We start from the raw sequence: 22766 nt of genomic DNA on the forward strand, positions 1-22766 counted from the left end.
AACATTTTTTTAAAAAATCAGCAAATTTTTTCGCGTGTCCTCCATTTTTTATATAAAAAGTGCCCTCCGTTTGAAAATTTTGTCCTACATTTGTCCTGGTTTATTTATTTATTTAAATTTTTTTAAAAAATTATTTAATTATTTGTTTTTTGGCTTCGGCCCCCCAGTTGTCTGAGGGACAGCAACCCGGCCCTCGGCTCAAAAGGGTTGCCTACCCTTGCATTAAGGCAAATAAGGCCATTGCCACCAAGCTCAGAGCCAGGCAACTCCTGTCCACGTCCTTATTCATAAATAATTTGGGGGGAGGGAGCATTGTCTAAGCTTAAGGGAGCCAACCTCTCATTCTTGAAATCCAAAAAACATCCAGGAGTAGCTGTGTCTCATTCCTGTCTTTTCATAACTCAGCAGGAAAGTCCCTCTCTACAAACATTTACTGATACTTGACACTTAGTTAAGGTAACAGCATTTTCTCTCCAAGAAATAATGTATTTATAAGGGTTTCTGAGCAAAACAACCATGTACAATTTTTTTTACAAACTAAGTTCTCAATTGCAAACAGGCTTCAAAAACTGAGTGGTTTTTTTGTAGCAGGAAAAGAAACTCTGTTACAATTACTCCTTCCTTTGTGAAGAAATTTAGGGACAAATGGCATTTCTAATCTGGATTGTCCCTGTCAGTTCAGGAAAGATGGAGGGTATAGGGGGTCTTTCTTCCCCCAACATAGTTGTGAGAAAGGCCAACAGAGTTCTGATAGTGCAAACCATTCTGTCACCCATTTCATCTTTTTGTTAGAATTTAGTAAGGGAGAAGCTATGAGCCTAGATGCAATTATAGAAAATTATTTTTGAGACATCTCTTTATGTGAATTGTGTGAGAGTGTGATGGACTTCCAGAAGCACAGTCTGCTAAAGCACTACCCCAAGTCTGCTTTTCACCTCCTGTGAAGTTGGTTTAACTGGAGAATAGGAGAGATTACAAAGTGCTATAGAAGCCCCCCTTCCCCCCCCCCCACACACAATGACAGTAAAGCCTGCTTCCTAATGTCTGGAATAGTACTGAACAGGAGTATAAAAAACTATTCTTCAGTTAAATGTCAAGCACTCAGGAGCTGTATTCTGATGTCAATAAAATGGAGGAGGAAAAGGAGAAAAATTATTTGGTTCTATCTACTCTTCACTTTGGTTTATTTCCCCATGAATATCCAGTGCAACAGCATCCCTACCACTACATACCAGTCTCTAAGGCCCGAATCAGATGGGCAGATGGAGGTAGCTTCTGGCCAGTCTGGAGGCATGTCATTTACATGATTCATGCCCCTGAAGTGATTGGAAGTTGTCCTGGGGCCACCTAAAGCTGCCCCCAAAGGAGCAGATCTTTTCTACTTCTATTTGGGGCCATGGGAGAAGGCACCCTCAGGCCCACAGCATGTGTTCACCATGGCCCTGGGGCAATTGTGCTTCGAGCAGCTTCCAGACACTCCTTGCAGCCCATCTGTTCCACCCCTAAGTCTGACAAAAAGTAAAATCTTTGATTCTGTCTCTTCCTGGCCCTGTAAGCAAAAAGTGTGAGTTTTGAACCTATTTCAAGCTGGAATAAAAAGCAGCATTCCATGCAGTTTTACCATCCAGGCTATTATATCTGAGTTACTAAAAAGGCCTTCCCTATATAGCTGTTGAATCATGTCTACAGCTTAACAATACTTGTTTTGGGGGGTAGGGGAGGTTACAATCAAAAGTTAAATTCCAGTGGGAAGAAAGGTGGAAACTAGGTATGATAGTCTCAATGTGACACAGGTTTCTCCTATGACAGTGCAACTGCTATCAACAATTTACTTAAGAAAGTAACGTCCAAATGTTTATCTTATTCTTCTTTTCTTTTCTTCAGTGGTATTCCTTATCATATACCATGAAAAACTCAATGTGTGTTATGTTCTTAACAAGTCATGAGGGCATTACCATTTACGTTGTAACTGCTTTGACAGTTGCTAGTATCTATTACTTTTTGGAAAATTTAGCTTCTTTCCATAGTTTACTTGGGACTGTTTTCATCATTTGTAACCAATGTAAACCCTAGATTTCTCCTATCTTAAATCCTTGCTTCTCCAATTAAACATGCTGATAAAATACAAATGTATCCCAACAGAACATCAAGATTGTATGTAATTTCGTAGGAGTGGTTGTTGTGTTGTTGTCAGCCTTCAAATCATTGCAGACTTACAGTGACCCTAAGGTGAACTTATTGTGGGGTTTGCTTGGTACAATTTGTTCAGAAGAGAATTTGCCCTTGCCTTGCTCTGAAAGAGTGTGACTTGCCCAAGGTCATCCAGTGGGTTTTGGGCAACGTGTATTTAATATACTATGCTTTTAGAATTCATACATCCATTGATAATGAGTGTCTGTGGCCTGTGGTAGCAGGTAGTATTGGATCAACAGACCTAAAACATTTCATTTGACCCTGCATCAAAGAAAAACAGATTCTCTCTAAGATCAGGATCATTAGTGAGAGCAGATTCGCTAAAGATGATTTAAATATTCAAAAATTTCTAAATAAGCTATATGCCCTCCAATATCTTTCCAAGAGTTTAGTAACAACAGAACAATTCTAATTAGGAGTGGGGCTAGTGGCATGATGAGGTGGATATAACATCTGAAGGTGCACATGGTCCATTACCCTTAACCTTTACTCTGGTGGATCACAGAAAGTTATTTTTTAGATTTTCTGATAGTGGTAGGATTAGGGACCAAAATTTGGATGAATTATTTTAAAGGAGGGGAGGAACGAGGGACTTCAGGGGCTAAAAAAGGACCCCCCAGTGGCTGTACATTCTCCACAAATTAGTTGACTGGAAGCAGAGCTGTAAATCTTTGCTTCTCATTCAAGAACTCTCACTCATACAAGAACATAATGATACATCTTCCCTGAACCCACAAGATGGACAAGATATTTTCCTGTGAATCTCAAGATTTATTTTTTCCAGAAATGGTTTTTATGCTAATTGTAAATGTGGGCACAGTAAAAGTGCTCTGTACAAACTACTGTTGAGCATATTAGAGCAAATATGATAAAGATATGTGATGACATATACATATGCTGATCATACTAATAATAAAGAGCAAGTTTGCATTTCCACACTGGAGGCTGGTGGCCTAAAAGTGAATGAGGAAGTCAATCTTGGTTTAACCGAAACTTTAAAATAGCTATCCATAGTGCTATATTATATTCCCAAAATATGTTCAAAATCTTGGAAATTTCCTTCAAAATTCAGATGAGAACCCAATGCAGACTCTATGAGCCACTGGTATTTACCAACCTCCCCTGACTGCTTCACAAGAAATGAATTAGATATACAGTATTAGCAGTGTGATCAGCATGGAAACTGACTGAGTGACTTTGCATGCGTCACACACTTTTAGCCCCAGAAAATCCTGTGATAGGTTCACCTTTGGGTTGCCATAAGTCGGAAGCAACGTGGAAGGCACACAACAACAACCATAAACGATCAGCATATGTGTATTTATGTAATTTCTCACCAAGTTCAGAACAACTCATTCTCAAAACTCTGTTTAAACCTTGCTTTATACTCAAACATTCAGGTGATTCCTAGTATATCAATTAATGATATTTGCAATTAAACTATTATGTCCAACTATGCCCAGCACCACAGACCTTACAGAAATAGCTCACTGGCATTTCTGCATTTATTCCTTTATGAATCTTATTTTGAAATCAGCAGTACAGTAGTTTTATTTTGTTAATTTAGGGGCTAAACAGAAGATCCCTTTGGAGCGACCTGCTGCCATCCCTTTCAGCACCAGATTGGGACTGTGCCAACTACATGTCATGACCCTGATCCAGCCTTTCTCCGATGCTAAAAAGAAAATGCAGCTCCTTTGCTACCATCACAGTGTCAAGGAAAAAGCCACATGGGTTATACAGTAAGAGAAATAAAACTTGTATGTGAGAGTCAGAGTGACTCAGCAGAAGCCAATTGAGAACCACACAGGTGTGAATGGTAAAGCTATTAACAGGTCCTGAATGCCAAGGACAAGAAATGCATAGTGGATAATTGGACACACCTGACAATTGTTAAGTGGTCAAGGCTGAGATGATGAAATCATTAATTGTGGGATGAACAAGGAGAACCAATGAGAATGTTGTACACGCCTACTGGGTGGAAACAGAAAACAGTAGGTGGTGCCATGATATGGCTATAATAATGACTATAGATCCCAGTGCATTGTGGGTTGTAGTTGTGGGTAGTAGAGTGGATAGCAGAGTGGAGAGTGAGGAGTTGAGTACTGTTTGGAGCTGTGTATATAGTAGAATAAAGTAGATCTTTTATATAAGACTACTGAGTTGTCTGGTGTCTTGGGTGAAGCTACAAGAACCAGCAGGACCCTGGTGAAGAAGGGTGAAGACTTCTGTGGAGGCAAGAGTGAGAAGGCTTGGAGAGTTTGTCGGGGTCTTCAGCCTGTTCTCTGCAACTCTTGCAAAGATACAACAACTGGCCAAAACTGGTCAGCGTGGTGCACAACCAGGTGGTGAGTTCCAGGCCAGGTGAAGAGCCACAACTCCCATCATCCCTGACACTCAGCACTTTCTGGTGCTCTTTTTGGCACCGTGTCATCTGCATGCAGCACCAAAGGAGCACCATGACACTGGCCACCATGATGAAGGTGTCAGAGCATGCACTGTGAGCATGCCATGCCCCCACTCTGCCCCAAGGCCAACATATAACGCCGATCTGTACAACCTCTTAGTAAGACATTAAATCGTAAATAACAAAGGGAAAATGCAAATTTCATTTTCTTTGAAAACTGTCATTGTGTATGTGAAGACCAATGCCATGCATAAATATGCCACAAGGTATGTGGGTAATGGCAGTGCAGTACTTCTGCTAAAGTACCCTTTAATGGATCTTTGAATTATCCATAGATTGTCCTGTAAAGCACTAAATACATGATCATCATATGTATATAAAAATATCCCCAAACCTAGCCTTCTTCTCCTGCCTTGCTCTACAAAAACAAACAGTTGGCAGTGGGAGCCAGTGGGAGACCCAGAAGATCAAATATTCAAGTCCAGCTCTATGTCAATACTTAAACAAGAGTAACATTATCCCCTCCCATCTCTCGCATCAATCCTTTCTAAACTGAAAACCAGGTAAACAGCATGAAGTGCCTGCCTAAGACATGTTCATATCTGAAGTACAGAATGTTGTTTATTATTTTCAGTGATGGAGCCAAATGTCAGTCACAAGGCAACAACTTTCCTCTTGTTCTCTGTGAATTTGAGAAGATGGGCAGGAAAAGAGGGGCCTCTGTTTAGAAAAAGGAAAAGCCCTGTGAATGCCATCTACTTTCTGAACAGGGTCTTGTTTCACCTCCTGAAGGGGTTTGGAGAAAGAAAGATGTGATGATAAACCCTCAAGTACTTTCTATAGCTTCTTCACAGGTACCAAAGAAGAAAAGAAACAACTTTTCAAATTTCCCAGTAACTCTCAGGAAGTAAAAGTAATCCTCCCTCTACATTCTAGGCTACAAGCATGATTTGGGAAAGGATGGACTTCGTGACTACCTCAAGTAATGGCTGGCTAGTACAGTCACATCTAAATCTTTGGGTTTGAATCCTGGATTGGCCATGCAAACCCACTAGGTGACCTTGAACAAGTCACACTTTCTCAGTTTCCGAGGATGGCAATGGCAAACCTCCTCTGAAGAAAACTGCCAAGGAAATATCATAGTAGGTGTGCCTTAGCGTCACCTTAAGTTAAAAATGACTTGAAATAATCTTTATGGCTGAAGCACATGGAGTGAACTGTCATGGAACTGACTCTGCCAACTTAAATTTCCTCAGGTGCTTATTCAGAAGAGGCAAAACTACCACAGATTTGATACTGTTTTGTATAACCTATGTAAAAATATAGAAAGAATTTACTTTCTTCTGGGTATATACATGGACACTGAATGGGTTGATCTTTACCAGTTCATTGTTCCTTTATAAATTCTCTTCCTTCTATGACCAGGTGATCAATCACATTTGCTCACAACACACACAATATGTAAAAGACAAGCAAATATCCCTGAACATTCAAAGGCTCAAGAGAGTTAGGTTTAACAGAAGCTTGTCAGTGCAGTCTATGACATATATAAGGGAATATATATATTTTCCCTTCATACTTTATATACATACCGTATATACTTATGCATAAGTTGACCTCATGTAGAAGTGAAGGGCAGATTTTGAGGACAAAATCATGGATTTTGATATGACCTGTGGATAAGTTGAGGGTCAAACTCAGGAGCATATCACAAAGGAACTAAACAGAGGGGGGAAAGCACCACTTCACTCCCTCCTTCTTCCTCTCTGGAGCTCTCCCAAGGGTCACAGTCTGGTCATGAAAAATGTGGACACAAACCTCCAATGTCCCTCCCTTCCCCACAACTTTCTCCAAGGCTGATGGCTTGCAAAAAGGGGGACACAGACCTCCAATTTCCCTCCTCTCTCTCCTCCTTCCCTTCTCCACAGCTTTCCCAAGGTTCACGGGAAAATATCACCATATTGACCCATATATACATCTACCTAGGATTTTGGAGCCCATTTTTGGGCTTAAGTTTTTTGACTTATAGATGAGTATATATGATATATACATGTTCCCTTCATACGTTGCATGTTTCTTCAAGAAATTCCCAAGAAATTTACATTCTAAAGAAGCACCACTATGTGAGGTTGAGCAAGGGGGAAAAGGTTGTTCTTTAAAAAAAATGCCTGTTTCAGGCTTCTTGTAGAATTCATTGCCTACGAAAACCCTATGAAATTCATAAGGTCACCATAAATCAACAGTTGACTTGGCACTAGGAATATCACTCTTCATTAAATTTCTTCTCGGAGATAGCAATGAGTAATTCCATCAATTTTCTGTATCAGGGAGCATAAAGGTGTGAAAGAAAAGAACAAGGTGTGAAGAAAGTTAGAGTAGAGTTTACAAAAAACTTTTGGATGATCAAATGTAAGAGTCACAGGGACAGAGATTTAATGGTTTCAAGTTATAGGAGGGTAGTTTTTGTTTGAATATTAGAAGAAACATTGTGACAGTAAGAGTGGTTTTGCATTGGAACCAACTTCCTAGAGAAGTGGTGGGGTCTGTTTCTACTGACATCTTCAAAAAGAAACTATACAGCTATCTGCTGGGGATACCAGGAAATCTTCCAACTCCATGGTTCTGTGTCTGTATGATAAAATATCATAGTCCTGGAAGAAACTGCTCTGTTTATTACACATATATCCCATATTATTTTTAGTAGCTCAAGGCAGTGTGATTCATAGTCATCTTCCTCCACTCCATGTTTATGCACACAATAACTCTGTGAGGGTGAGAGACAGTAACTGGTCAAAAGTCTTCCAATGAGCTTCAGAACCTAAGTGGGATTTCAACACAGGTCTCCCTGCCCCCAGCATTCTAACCACCACATCTCTATTAGAAAGGTATAAACTTTTCAGTGCATTCTATTACCTATCTGAACAGGTGTTCATTTCCAAAAGAACAAAGCCTCTTTCCTTGGAGAATAGAGAGGGGGGGGGGAGTATTTTCATGAGGAATGAAAGCTATAAACTCTTCAGCAATAAATTACATTGCAATAGAATCTGTCCTGCAGAAATAATTCACGAATGACCAAGTTCCTCACGGCAGCTTCTTATTAATGCATGTCACACTCATCTATGAGCATTTGGATTGAAAAGTGCAGATGACTCAGATTCTGCTTTAAGAGTCTTGCTGTGACCACTGTTCCACTTAGCTATATAGGGCACACAAATCAATGTGCAAAATGCCCACTGCATACATGGATGGAATTAGGAACATAAGAAGAAGATGGGATTCTTGAAAGGAGGAAGAGAAAGAAAAAGTAGTAGCTTTGAACATATTTACATTACTTGGTGGATAATCACCATAAAGGGTAAAGTAAGCTCTATGCTTTGGCCCCCAATGAGCTAAAATTATTCAGTGACTTCTAAGTGGTTTGATATGCACATCAGCCCTTAGTTTATTCTTAGATATAAATCATGTTTTTATTTTCAATATTATGGAATCAATTTATGATCAAAACTTTTTACACCGCTTTCATGCAAATAGAATCTATCTAAAAATGTGTAAGCAGCTAAATTTAAAAATAAAAGTAGAGGATATAGAATTTTAAATCATTTTGTTAAAATGGGCACTAATGAGAATGATTTTTTTTTTCATTTCTCCCTCTTCTGCAAACCTCTTGCACTTTTTGTGATGGCCAAAGTCAACTGGTGCATTTACCTATTATGTTCAAACTAAGTAGTCTGAAAAATATTACATAATCCATAAAACAAGAGAAAGTCAGCTTTTTAAAAAGGGTATCAGGTATGCATACAGATTTGATAATGCAATTAAGAGCAGTACACAATAGACTCTGGCAAGGCAAGCTTCCGTGCTATTCATTCTCTTGCTTTCCAGCAGAGAAATGAAATGTGTTTCCTGGACTTTATACCCTGCTCTCTTCGCCAGCAAAGAAAGGTGGTACAGAATGATCTCTTCCTGTGAGCACTGGAGTGTCTCACTTCACTAAATTGGTCAACCAGCTGATTAATGAACAGCACTGATGAACTTCCAGAGTCCAGTTAATTCTCAGCCAGAAAAGGCACGCAGGGTCCCTGTAAACTGAGCATATTACAAATTCTGAGCAACAGAGGGATATAGCTGTAAGACACACTAGTTTCTTACTATTTTCAATCTAGTACTTGTAAATTTAACCATAAAATTATTTCCTTCCATTTTAAAGGACAGTATAGCAAACTGATTACAGTAGAAGCTAAAGGGGTTTTGTTTTTGTTTTTTTAATTTGGGGAAATGACTTTGAAATAGCAAGAAAAACTTATATATAAATATTTTAAATAAACAAATAATAATAAAAAATAAACAATGCCACACATGGAGACCAATTGGCTTACAAGGCTGGAAGCTTGGGGAAAACAGTCTGAAAAAAGAAATTAGGGATTCATGTCATTGCATACAGGAAGGAAAAACTGCATGGGAAAGGGAGCCAGCTGGCCCATTTGTAAGTTATCTCCAGTGTTGTTTGGGATGTCAAAGGGAATATTGGCTGTGAAACTCCACAACTTATTTATGCTTAGCTGTCTGAAGAAGTGCACTGGAGGAAGCATCCTAAACTAGGAGGAAATGAAAAAGAGAACAAAATGTTTTTTTAAATGAATGAATAAATAAAAAGACCAATTTTCATAGAAACTTACAAGTGTAAGAGCAATTTTCCAATCAGTTTGTTTATTACTAATGAAATATACAGTAATTAACATAACATTCTCAGTATTATATATATGTTTACATTGTTTTAAGGATTTTAGATTGGCATAGAGATGCTCCCCTCCCTTATCTCACAACAAACTAGGACCTTGGATATTCATTACAAATGATTTAATTACTTGTAATTGATCCCTTTCAGCAACCATTTAGTCTGATTATTAATTTAGTGAGACTATAATGGAGTGAGGAATAAGTTATTGTTGCATAACTGTATATGTGCATTGGTTTTTTTATATACAGTATACATAGTTACAGTGTGTGTGAGAGAGAGGCTTTACTATCTAGGTGTGTTATGTGCCACAGGACAGTGATCTATAAAATTCTGATATTTTTAGAAGCTACTACAAGTGACTATTTTAATTATTTTAAAAACATTATAGGTGGTAACTATAGTGGTAACAACTTTGGGGGTCCTGAATGGGAATGTAATTAATTGCTTTTAAAAGTTAGTCCCCAAGCTCTACAACCATTGTATGAACGAGAATACACTGAAAGGTCATGTAATGAATAAGCTTTTAAACTGAGGCCCAGGTCAGACAGGCCAAATGAATTGGCTTCTGGTTGCTTTGGACGTGTGGCATTCAAACAACACATGCCTCCAAAGCAGCCCGAAGCTGTACTGATGCCAAGTTCCAGTCCTTAGGACCGGAGCAAAAAGGAACTGCGATGACCTGGCTTCTAGCAGTGCAGGTTGGGTCCTGCAGCTGTGGCCCACTTTTGGGGGAAGGCTGTGTGGCTGGTGTGGTCCCAATCCACCTCTAGCTGGTGTGGACCCAGGCTTCTCCTTTCCACCTATCTGCTCTGGCCCTGAGAGGATATACTTGACTTTTATTAGGGTAGCAAACAATTAATGAGCTATTGTATCATTATGATTTTACCATTAGCATATCGTTATGTGGGAAAAGAAATGAATCTGAATATATCCCTCTCCCCTTTTCATAAAATCTCTCTTCCCCCCCCCCCAAGATGTCAAAGCACACCTTGAAAAAAATGCATCACCCATTTTCACACTAGAACAACCACTGCAACCCTAATGCAAAATAGATTATAGTATAAAGGAATCACTGACACTATACATATTATGTGTCCAAAGACACTAATGCCGATACAACACAATCTGTTTTTATGTCTTTACCATTTGGGGGGGGAAAATATAGCTACCATTTCCCCACATAAAGGGAGTGAGAATGACTGGTTGTGTATCAACAGTAATGTGAACGCTTATTTAATATTTCAAATGTGTGATTCTCCCCGCAACTGAAAAATAGCAAAAAGGATGGTCATCTGTCCAGAGCGCTTTGATTGTGAATTTCTGCATGGCAGGTGGTTGGACCTGATGGTCCTTGTGGTCTCTTCCAACTCTATGATTCCATGACTACCCTATTCCTTGTTTCGTGTCCTAGAAATGCACTGGTTCAAAAAGAATCATCTTCAACAACAACAAAAACCAGTCAAAAGAAATTAATTTTGTTTTCATAGGCTATAACAACTAGGAGGCAATTTCAACTGGTAATAATTAAGAAAATCATTACATTACATTTACACAAGTTAGATTAGGGTTAACCCCCACAAAATGATGGGCATTTTATGACAGAAGCTTCCAAATGATGAAAAACTGTATATATGGTATGGCACTCACATCATAAATAAAATTAATTAATTGTAAGACTGGCTTAGGAAAATATAGCTACAGTGGTACCCCGGGTTACGAATTTAATTCGTTCCGCGGCGCCGTTCGTAACCCGAAAGATTTCGCAACCCGAAAAAAGGCTTTCCGCTAGCGCTGGAAAGCCGCGGCTTTTAAATTTCGTGCCAAAAAGCGCCGAAACACACCAAAAAAAATTTCGTAACCCGAAAAATCTTTCGTTACCCGGAACAGTTTTTTCCAAGCTAACTTTTTCATACCCCGGAAATTTCGTAACGCGATCAATTCGTATCCCGGGGTACCACTGTACTTGTCTTGATGGATACTGAACACAGTTATGATTTCTACCGCTTGAGGAAATGGATATTTGAAAACAAGCCTTAGAAAACACCTTAACTAGCACAGAAGGACAGCTGGGTCGAAATTTTTCAGACATATAACAACTTTGCTCCAAATTTTGGGAACATCTTCCATGCTCATGAATTCAAAATAAATAAATGAATGTAAACCCAAAAAAGGAGAAATAAAAAATGAAATGCTATCATTTTGACAAGAAACACCTGTATGTCAATGAACCCCATGTTTTTGTCTGGGTCCAGAGACATTGAACACCTAAGTTAAAGCAACAATATTTCCCAAAACCTGATATCAGAGGTTTTTACAATTTTATACTTTCAAATTTACATCAAAACAGGGATATCTAAAATGCCACAGTGAGGGAACTGGCCAGTGACATAAAAGAAACATGCAGTGACATTTCTGCAATGGGAGATAGCTAGATTTTTGTTAAAGGTTTAAAACTGGATTGCGGATTTGCTATATTAGTCACCCCTTACAGCAAGGAAGTGCAATAAAAGATAGCAGTCTTGCCAAGTCTTCACCTTCCTTGGTCTAGATAATCCTCATGGCATCAGTCAAGATCTCTTTGAGTAGAAGGCCATCATTTCTTATTCACTAAAAAAAACACCTGCAGTTTTAAATCCTTTTCCAAAGCAACCATCATTTCCTGAATCTTGCACCAACAAAGAAAGACGATTCAGTGAAACTGCACACTTTGCATAACCAGAACATCACTTCTGTGAGTCCTTTTCATGATCACTATTTTACAGTATAGATACCGTTGTGCAGTAAACAGTACTTTCATACTATTTTTAAGCATAGTAAGATACTATAAATATAATCGTGCTATCAACTTTCACATGATAGGAATTGCTCCATATTGCTCTTCACTAAGGTCAGGAAAAGTGAAGAAAGTTCCATTTTAGAATTCACATCAATATCCTGTTTCTTAAAAGCCCACTTTGTTTTACTGACCAAACCAAATCCATTACACAAGACACAAGAGGTCAACCAGGACACAATATACAGCCGTTGGATGGCAGAGCAGTAAAATTTTGAGGAGAAAAAAATAAAGCAGTTTCTATAAATGCACAAGCATGCAGTGCTACACCTCAAACCTACATTCCCCTAACTCTGCTTTTTACATTTCTTAAAAATGTAAACAAAAACACAGTGGGCCCTTGGTACCTGCTGGGCTTTAGTTCCAGAACACCCCATGGATACCAAAATCCATGGATGTTCAACTCCCATTGTATATAATGGGGTAGTAAAATAGTGTTCCTTATAGAAAATCGCAAAATCAAGATTTGCTTTTTGTTTTTGTGTGCATGAGTGTGTGTAATATTTTCAATCTGTGGATGGTTGAATCCGTGGATGTAGGATCCACAGATACAGAGGAGCAAGTGTACATACAATTGTATGTTAGACTTACTTAATGTAAGTGTTTACTAAAACCTTAATCACTTTGTCTACTTTTGATATAAGAATTATATTCTTGAAGTCAAAATAACAAAACAACATGGGGCACTTAACTACTTAAAGATCACTGAATGGGAAAGGCAAAGATGACAGGTCCTGTTTGTACAATTGCTTAAATTATACATATTTGGAGCATCAAATTAACAGTTGCAAGACATCAGTCTTGGCCTTGAATTTTCAGGTTTTTCTGGGTACCTTCAGGTGGGAGAGAAGGATGAAAATTTTCCAGTTTTGGTGGGCTTAATCTCTGGGCAAAAGGAAAGGGCCTTGTGTAAATCTCCAGCCCATCCAGTAAACCCACAGCTTGATACAATTTGCAAAGCTTACTTCTTTCGTTGTGGCAACTTGCAAAGATTCTCCAGTAGGTCTATGTATTTTCTTAATTAGCTTCTTCATTCCATACCATTTATTATGGAATCAGGACTCACTCTATGCTCTGTTCTGCCTCCATATTCTGACTAGAAGGAAATTGACTTGATTAAAATGTTCTCCTCTCTCTAAGGAGATGGTGAAAAGGAATAATCCCCAGATTTCAAATTGATCTGAGAACAGCCAGTTTAGCTAAGATTTCTCTCTTAATATTCAAAAAGGAAATATTCAAACAGGAAAACATGTTCTATAGGCCTGAGCAGACAGGAAAGCCTGTGGTATCCTACCCTTGGTTCTGACCCCAGGTCAGTCCCTGGGAGGGGGGCAGCAGCAAACAGGTGTTTACATGCCCACCTGCTGCTACGCCATGAAGCCACAGCCACTGTGTGACTCTTACCTTCTGCTGCCACTGTGTTTTCTCAGAACCACCCTGTCTGGCCCATAGGGACAAAAACAAGACACCTGACTACACCCACATGGCCATATCAACATGGCTGTATATCAACCAATCCAACATTATTAGGTATAGTATTGTTGTTATATGCCTTCAAATCATTTTTGACATATAGAGACTCTAAAGTGAATCTATCATGAGGCTTTCATACCAGAATTTGTTCATAGGGTGTTTGCTTTTGCTTTTCTCTGAGGCTGAGAGAGTGCGAGCTGCTTAAGGTCACCCAGTGGGTTTCCATGGCTGAGCAGGGATTCAAACCCTGCATCTACAAAGTCATAGTCCAACATTTAACGTAGACTATGGCTACAAAGTCGTAGTCCAACACTACACTGACTCTCAAGCACTCTATAGTCCGGTGTAATCATTTACTTCTCCTAAGGCAGCTGCTTTGTGTAATTTGCCTTAATGTATTTTATTGCACTTGTAATTCAGGGATATTGAAACAGTTTGCTTAAGAGATAGTACTAGTTGGGTTAAAACAATGAATTTTGCACTTGATCTTAGCCAAAAGGCAGAAATATTCCTATTGAATATGGTGGATGAATGTAATGAAAAAAACTAATGGCAAAGTCCTTTTTCATTTGATTGTTGCAGCAAGAATAATCTTTGCTAAACATTGGAGAAAAGAAACAATTCCTGATGTAAAAGAATGGGAACAAAAGATATGCAAAATAGATATGGATAGATTGTCCAGAAGCTTAAATTACGGAGTTCAGAAACTTATTTAGAAGACTGGGGTACAGTTAGAGATTACTTAATTTCCAAAGGGGGACAAGCATGTAAATATATGTATATGGATAATGTATTGTAAAATAATCATAGAAGTCAAAGTTGTTTATTAAGAGCAAAAAGCTATGAACTGTGTTATATAAAAGGATTTGAATTTATATTGTGTATAAATATAATTTGGAGTAAAATCAATGCAAGGATTTAAGTTGTAATTGAGATATGATACATAAGTTAAGAGGAATACCTGTGTTATATACTTGAATAAAGCATATAAAATAAAACTTTAATTATATCCCACTTTTTGTTTCCACAATCAAAGCGGCGTACAACCTTTAAAAATACAATATATACAATTCCCCCTTAAAAATTCCATCCATTAAAATTACAGACGATAAAAATCTAAAAACAATACTACAATAATAAAATAATGGTGGGCAGAGTCTTCGCTTGTATATGACTGTGGAGGGAGCGTTACATGGCCGGGATCTATTCCAGGAAGGCCTGCTGGAAGAGATCCATCTTGACAGCTTTCTCGAAGCTCTCAAGGTTGGTAATTTGACAGATCTCGTCCGGGAGGCCATTCCATAAAGTGGGAGCGGTTGCGGAAAAAGTCCTCTGGGAGGTCGCTGTCAATCTGGTCTTTATGGACTGCAACAAATTTCTCCCAGAGGATCTGAGGGTGCAGGGCGGATTATATGGAAGGAGGCAATCCCTTAAGTAGGTTGGGCCCAAGCCATGGAGAGCTTTAAAGGTAATGACCAACACCTTGTACTGTGCCCAGAAACGAATAGTAATAGGCTTAGAAAGCTAGAAAACAAGGGAACATAAACTATGAAAATTAAAAAGTATTAATTAATACCATGGAATGGTTGAAAAAACAAAAGTTAATACTATGAAATTTATATAAAAACAATAGAGAATATGTAGTGAGCCTTCTGAACGTAGAAAACAAGGAAGTCACTGCACCTATTGTTTGTTTATAATGTTGTTATGTTATGTTCATCTTTGCCAAATTGTTATGATTGCAATTCTATTTGTTTCAAGTATGGTTGTATGTAATTTTTTTATGTATGGGAAAAATTGGTTTCATATGCTTAAACAGAAAAGGCTATTTATTTTCCTCAGGCCACAGTCACTCATTAAAATTTAAACATTGCATTATTTCTGAGTTTAATGAAGATGAACTTACCATCATAGAGAAAAAGGCTGTATAAATGTGGAATTATCATATCTTGCTGAAGAACCATCAAAATGCCAAGATATTCCAAATGTTCAAAACTGATGATGAAGAAACAAACAATGGAATAATTGACTCACTGAAGAGATTATTTTCTCTGAATCATTGTTTCCAATACTGGTAGACCTATAAAATAGGAAACACAGAAATCTGAGCTATGGGTTCAGTGTGAATTTCAGTTGAATAACAATGCAGTAAACGGCAACATAGGCCAGCTAATAAGCAACATTATTAGGAAACACTAGTTAAATAATATCAATCCTCTGGTGCCTGCCCTTGCTCAAATTAATCTTATCCTATATTTGCAAGTATGCTTCTGCTATGTAATTTCCTCTTAATCATTCAACTGTATTTGTTCTTCTGTACTTTTTCACAATTTTGTGGCAATTCTAAGGAATTTATATATGAATATTTGAATGTAAAGTGGGAAAACTGGATGAGAATGAAAAAACATTCTTCCCATAATTTCTTTGTTTCTAAGTTATTATGTAATATCTACAAAAACTGTTCTTTTTATCTTGTCCTCACACTTAGAGATGATTTTATCAACACCAAAAACCAAATCTAAAGCAGTTACTCTAATAGCCATACCTACTACAAGTTCCATGTTTCCAATCCTTATGACAGGAGATAAACAGAAAATAAAACATTTTCTCTTCAATTCTGGTGTTCCTTCAGCAAACTAAATGTAATTTTAAAATAATGAAATTATTTTAGATGTTCCAAATCTGGGTAATGTGAGATTGCAATGAAGGCCAAATGTTTTGCTTATACGTATTGGCCACTTCAGTGTGTGTATCTACCAGCAAAATAGACACTGGCACAACTCATTCCTCTTCTCTTTGACCACCCCCTCCCATTCCACAAAAATCTGCTCTGGAGTGCTGGGGGCCACTTTGAAATTGATATAAAATGCAGGAAGAGGGGGAAACAAGAAAAATTCCATTACATGAGTGGATATTCACTCAGATGTTGGATGGAGCCCTATAACAAAAATGTGTAAGCAAGAATAGGAATTGTTGTTTTTGGTAATGTCACTTGTCAGAATTGATTTAGCAAATCATTTTGAGAATGCTATGACAAATATTTAATATGTGAGTTGGACATTATAGTTATTGTCTTCTACTTTCATTTCTCTATGCTTATTACGCTGTAACAGGTTCAACTTAATCACTGTCTCCTAATATGGTGAGAAAGAAAAGACAGATGTTTTCAATTTGTGTTCATATCTTCTTGCACTCTTTCATTAGGATTCTCCACTTCGGAGGGAAAATATTCATACTGTACAGGCAAGAGCTGTATTTACTCATCTTGGTATTACTTGCTTTTAAACTGCAGCATCAATCCATTTAAATAAAACAAAGTATTAAAAAAACCAAAGAACTGAAATAAATATTGCAATAAATATGCCATAGGCATACATGGATGCTAATGGCTTCTTCAAAACTCTTCCTGAGAAAAGAGGTTGTGTCATCCATCAAAGCAATGTTTTGTCCTAGAGTTGCAAGTGCCAAACATTATACTCAAACGGTTCGATGTTGTGCTAAACTTTCCCCCAAAAGTATCTGGATTTGCTACAATAGAACATTCAGCAATAATATCTGTAGTATAGACCTGGTGTTACTCCTCTGAAACAATTACATCCTTTTACTTTTTGCCAAAAGAAATAAAATTTTATTTCAACAGTAATTCAACAGTAACATCATCAGCTTTTCCACATAGGTCAGTGGGAACTACTTGCTACAGAAGGAGAGAGTGGATGAGAATTGACAGGAATATAACAGAACTGATATAACAGGATTATTCATTTTAGACTAAGTAATACCAGTGGGAACACACATAAATACAATGGAAGTTGTTATTTTTTAATTGAAAGAAAAATCTCTACATGTTTACATGCACATTTGGTTCCTTGAATGTGTGTACAAGTGCACATATTTTAAAATATTCATCTATTTATTTCACTTGCTGGAATAGATGGAATCAGAGGTTTGCAAGAAACAAGAGGATTCAGAGGTTGTGCTATAAAAAGCCATTTCTACCATGCTGTAAAGCAACATTTCTGTCAAACTCCTAGTTTGGACCAAATCCCTGAATATGTTCTATATCCTGCAACTCTTAGAAGGACTTTTCCAATAACAACTACTGGGACGATTGTGTGTTTTGCATATGCAACATCAGTTCCAAACTTCAGGTACAAGTTTCTTGACAAATAATTGTTACTACTATTGCTTTTATGGAAAGTCTAGTTCAATAGTTCTCAAACCTTTTCCCCTGAGCCCCCTTTATAGCTACATGCGTATGTAAGAAAGCCCATCCACTCACTTGATGTAATACAGTGGGCCCTCGGTATCCATGGGTTTGTTATCCATGGATTTCAGCAACCACAAATTGAAATGAAAAAACAAAAAACTAAAAACCATTTATTTATTTTTTAACCTGTGATGGCAGGCTGAGAAGCAGTCCCAAGGCAATAGTGGAGGCTGCTGAGGCAAGAGTTCAGCAAGCCAATGCCTCACTGCCACATCGAAGTCTATCCCACCATGAAACCACAGCCAGACTTTAAACCTCTTCTTCAACTTTCTTTCCCATTCCTGCCAATACATCTCCTTGCCCCACTCCTTTTGCTGCCCCTCCATGAGCTGGGTCAGTGGCAAAGGGGTTTAAAATCTCACAGAGGCTTTGTGATGGGAAGATTGGGAAGGTGAGAAGCAGAGTCAGGAAAGGATTTAAATTCTGGAAGATGCTTTGTGATGGGAAGATGGGAAACAGTGTAGGAAGAATGCATGCCTGGTGCCCAGACCTTGTTGCCCAAGTGATTTTAAATGTTAAATACTGACATGAGGAAAAGAAGCATATGAAGTCAAAAGCCTGCAAAAGTGTCCAGTGTGTGGTTGTGCACATGTACAGTCTTTACTGCCATTGTACAGAAGGCTAGAGACAGGGGAGAGAGGAGAATGGCTGGCAGGGAGAGTGAGAGAGTTGGGAGCTTTTCTCCCAAGCATCTGGGCTGCCATCACCATGACACTCCAATCTGCTGGAGGAGGAGCTGGAGGAGGGTCACCATGGGGCAGAGGTCACAGTAAGCAGATTAAGAAGAGTTTTTTAGTGTATCTACTTTATTCTCTCCCTCCACCCCTTCTTTTTGTGTATATGTCTTTCTGTGTGTGCAGTGGGAAAATGAACTGGGGTGGTGATTTGTAGTAATGGAATTGTTGTTGTTAAGTGCCACCAAGTTGATTTTGACCAATAGAGATCCTATAAATGAGAGGCCTCCAAGTGCACTATCTTCAAAGGTCCTGCCTAGGTCTTGCAGACTTAGAACTGTGGCTTCCTTGACTGAGACTATCTGGAATGTAGTCTTCCTCTTTCTATTGCCTTCTACTTGTCAGGATATAGCAGAGTAAACTGACAAATCCTGGAAGCGTGTTCTCAGGTCTCTGCAGCAAAGGTTGTCTTCCAGAATCCAGCGGATGGTTGTCTTCCAGAATGATGGAATGCAGGTCATCAGGAGCTGTCCAGCTCTCACCAGGTTTCTGATGATTAATGACAGACAAGTGGAGCTCCTGCAAGTGCTTATCTTTATTTACAAGTGCAAATCAATTATCCAACACAACTTTTGCTCTTCAATACAAAATTAACAACCAACTCCTTCTCACAAACCCAACTCCAATTCCCGGAAGCTTCTGAGTTTATATAGACCCAATGCCATGCGGTCCTAAAACCCAGCCTCTTCCGTTCATGGCTGTTAACTGTTTCCTGTGCCACCCAGAAAACTGCCCCCTTGTCTAAGCAGGCACATGCTGATCTTACAGGCTTCCTGCATGCTGGCAGTAGAATGACCTTATACACTCTGTGTTGCCATGCCACACAGCTGCAACTGATGCTGGCTGCTAATTGCTCATGGCCACCACACATCTAAACATTTCTTGTCAGCTAATAACCCTTGACACTACTTTGCTGAGAATTATAGTCTAACTTGTGGATCTGGGATCCACGGCCTTGAATACTCATGGAGGGGTGGCCTCTGTTATTTCTACTGGGCTGCGCCCTTGCGGTGCAGACCCTGCACATGCCTATGGGGCTTGAATATGCGCAAGCCTCTATTTTCATGTGGGGGTTCCAGAACGGATCCCCTGTGAAAACAGGGGGGGGGGGCTAACTGTATTGTCTTTTCTAGTGAATTATGTCTTATTATATAGGCAAAGTATGACAACCTCAGTTTAATCGTCCTTGCTTCTAGGGAAAGTTTAGGTTTGATTTGCTCTAGGACCCATTTATTTCTCTTTTTAGTAGTCTATGGCAGTGATGGCAAACCTTTTAGAGACTGAGTGACCAAACTCAGAGGCAGGATTTCCTCCATCAGGGGGGTGGGGGTGGGGTGAGACTTCATGCCTCCTGTGGCCAGACTTCCTCCTTCTGCGGCAGGGATTCTGGGGAGGAACTTCCCCCTTATGGGGGAGGGATTTCTGCCCCTTGGGGGGGGGTGCCTGCCTACGGGGGGTGGGACTTCCAAGGAAAAACCCAAGGCACGCTCTCTCAGCCTCAGGCTAGCAATAGCAAAACCCTCTCTGATGAAACTTGCCAGGAAAACATCATAATATTTTCTCTTTAGGGTCGCCATAAATTGGAAGCAACCTGAAGGCACCACACACACAAGTCAAGTCACTCTCTCAGCCTGCAGCAAACCTCCTCTAAAGAAAAACAGAGGCAAGTCACAGCCTCAGCGGATGGCCATAACAAAAATAAGAAAAAAAAAGGCTCAGACCAAACCTTGTCAAGAAAACTCTTGGGTTGCAGTAAGTCAGAAACAACCACAACCTTGCTCAAAATGGAGGACCTTTTGGACAGCCTCCTGGACAAAAAAGCAACATATAAACCAAATAAAATAAATAAAATACAAATAAATAAATTCCTGTTGGTTATTCCCAACTAAGAAAGACACATTCAATCAATTGCTGAACAGTGAATGAACATGTAGGATTCCATTGATTCAGTGGCTCTATTATAGGTTGCATCTACACTGTAGAAATGATGTAGTTTCAGAGCAGTTTAACTGCCAGGTTTTCATCCTATCTATAGATTCCTGGGATTGGTAGTTCTGTGAAGCACCAGCACTCTTTTGCAGAGAAGGCTGAAGTAAAACTACAAATCCCAGGACTCCATAGGATGGACCTACAGCACTTAAAAATTGGTGTCAAACTGGATTATTTCTACAATGTAGAATACATGATGATAAAAAGGAGCCAGCATAGTGGTTTGAGCATTGGACAACTTTGTAGAACAGGGTTTCCATCCCAGCATGGTCATGGAAACCCTCTGGGTCACACTCTCTCAGCCTCAAGGGATGGCAAGGGCAAACATCCTCTAAAGAAAATGGCCAAGAAAACCCCACTATAGGGTTGCCACATAGGTCAGAAAGGACTTGAAGACACACAACTACATAACTACATAACAACAACAACAACCCTTTACACCCTTCAACTTATATAATACACACACACACAGTGGCCCCTTCCTATATGTGGGAGATCTGTTCCGGACCCCCCCCCCCACACACACACACAGAGGTATGGAAAAAAACACGTAAGGTTAAATCCCTTTATATCCCACGCAAGGTTAAATCCCATGTGTGGCGCCATAAGGTTAAATCCCTTGGGGAGAAAAGCACAGGAGGGAGGAGGCAGCAGGGAATGGTGTGCACATGGCCCTTCTGCCTTCCTCCATGCTTTAGCCAGCTAAGGAAACTAGCTGCTGAGGACATCAGTTAAAAATGGGAGGAGGAAGAGAAGCAGGCATTCATGCCCCTCCTGCCTTCCCCTGTGCTTAACCAGTTGAAAGAAGCTGGCTAAAAAATGGGGGGAGGAAAAGGAGCTCACATGCATGCCTATCCTGCCTTCCCCCATGCTTTAGCCAGCTTGCCTCAGCTGGCAAAAGCATGGGGGGGGGGGAGGAGGAAGAGAAATGTGTTCACATGCTCCTCCCACCTTCCCCTGCTTATCTTCAGTTTTCCCACTTTCATGGGGGTCTTGCTTCCCTAACACCCACAAAAATGGAGAGTATACAAAAGCTCAGGATGACACAGCTATGTCTTTAAATATATTTATGAAAGTGTGTTTCACTCCTCGTTCTTCAAAAGAAACATGAAACTCCGGCACTATCCAATTCAATACTTTACTATACAGGGGATCTGTAATACCAGAAATGGTATTATTTTTGTATGTAAAGGCACCAGATCCTGTCTGATCTTTGAAGTGAAGCAGGATCAGCCCTGGCTAGTACTTGGATGGGAGACTGCCAATTAATCCCAGGCACTGTACGCTATATTTCAGAGGAAAGAACTGGCAAAACTACCTCTATGTATTCCTTGCTTAAGACAACCCTATGAAATTTATGGGGTTGCCATAAGAGTGTGTTTGCGTGTGTTCCTTCAAGCAACCTCACATGAAGATACATGCATACACACACAAATTCAGATATTATTATTCTGGAGGTATTATTATTGTAGCAAGCAATTTCCACACTACTTAAATTATTCTAATGAAACACCACCTTGTACAATTTTTAAAGAAATTGAGATTGTGTAATTTAGCTATCTGAAAAGACACAAGATTGCAAACATCCGTAAACTAGTTATATTACCATTAATTCACTTTAGAAGCCCTGTCTGACACATATGGTCCAAAGATCATACAAAAATCTATTTCCTCTTTTTCATTAGTGCATTTTTTCAGCATGTTTATTGTTCTCATAAAATGACTATATCTGTTAATCACAGATGGCTGTGGAAAGATCATTTGACTACACAGAATGCCCTCATGCTTCCTAAAAAATTAAAATAGAAACCGGTATGACAAATGCCTTTATTTCCACCAATGGACAGGTAGTTCATTCACATGTTGTTGCCCTTCACTTTCAAGTAGAACGGAGAGTCAAAAATGTAGTTTTAGCATTCAAAATTTCCGTCAGATGCTTAAAAGTAACATTTCAAAAAACTTAAAATCCCACCTTTTTGGAGTAAGAAAAATATTATGATTAATGTTTTAGAATGTTTGGGTACAGTACTATCCTGTAATATCCTATACCACAAGAGCCTGATTTTGATACATTATCCGTCTTCTCAGACAAGGCCAGAGATGGCCTTGCAATTATACCTTGTATCCCCTAC

The 22766-nt window shown here is 39.1% G+C and overlaps 1 protein-coding gene across 1 annotated transcript in view; it reads right to left on the bottom strand.

Annotated features, from left to right (window-relative positions):
• CHRM3 (cholinergic receptor muscarinic 3) overlaps nt 1-22766 on the bottom strand; it is a 397697-nt gene that overhangs the window by 289321 nt on the left and 85610 nt on the right. Inside the window, 1 exon segment of the mRNA XM_042445960.1 lies at nt 15551-15724. The gene's annotated coding sequence lies outside the window, so the exon portion shown is untranslated.

This window comes from Sceloporus undulatus, chromosome 1 (genome assembly GCF_019175285.1).
Source record: "Sceloporus undulatus isolate JIND9_A2432 ecotype Alabama chromosome 1, SceUnd_v1.1, whole genome shotgun sequence".
In the NCBI taxonomy this organism is placed as follows: Eukaryota; Metazoa; Chordata; class Lepidosauria; order Squamata; family Phrynosomatidae; genus Sceloporus; species Sceloporus undulatus.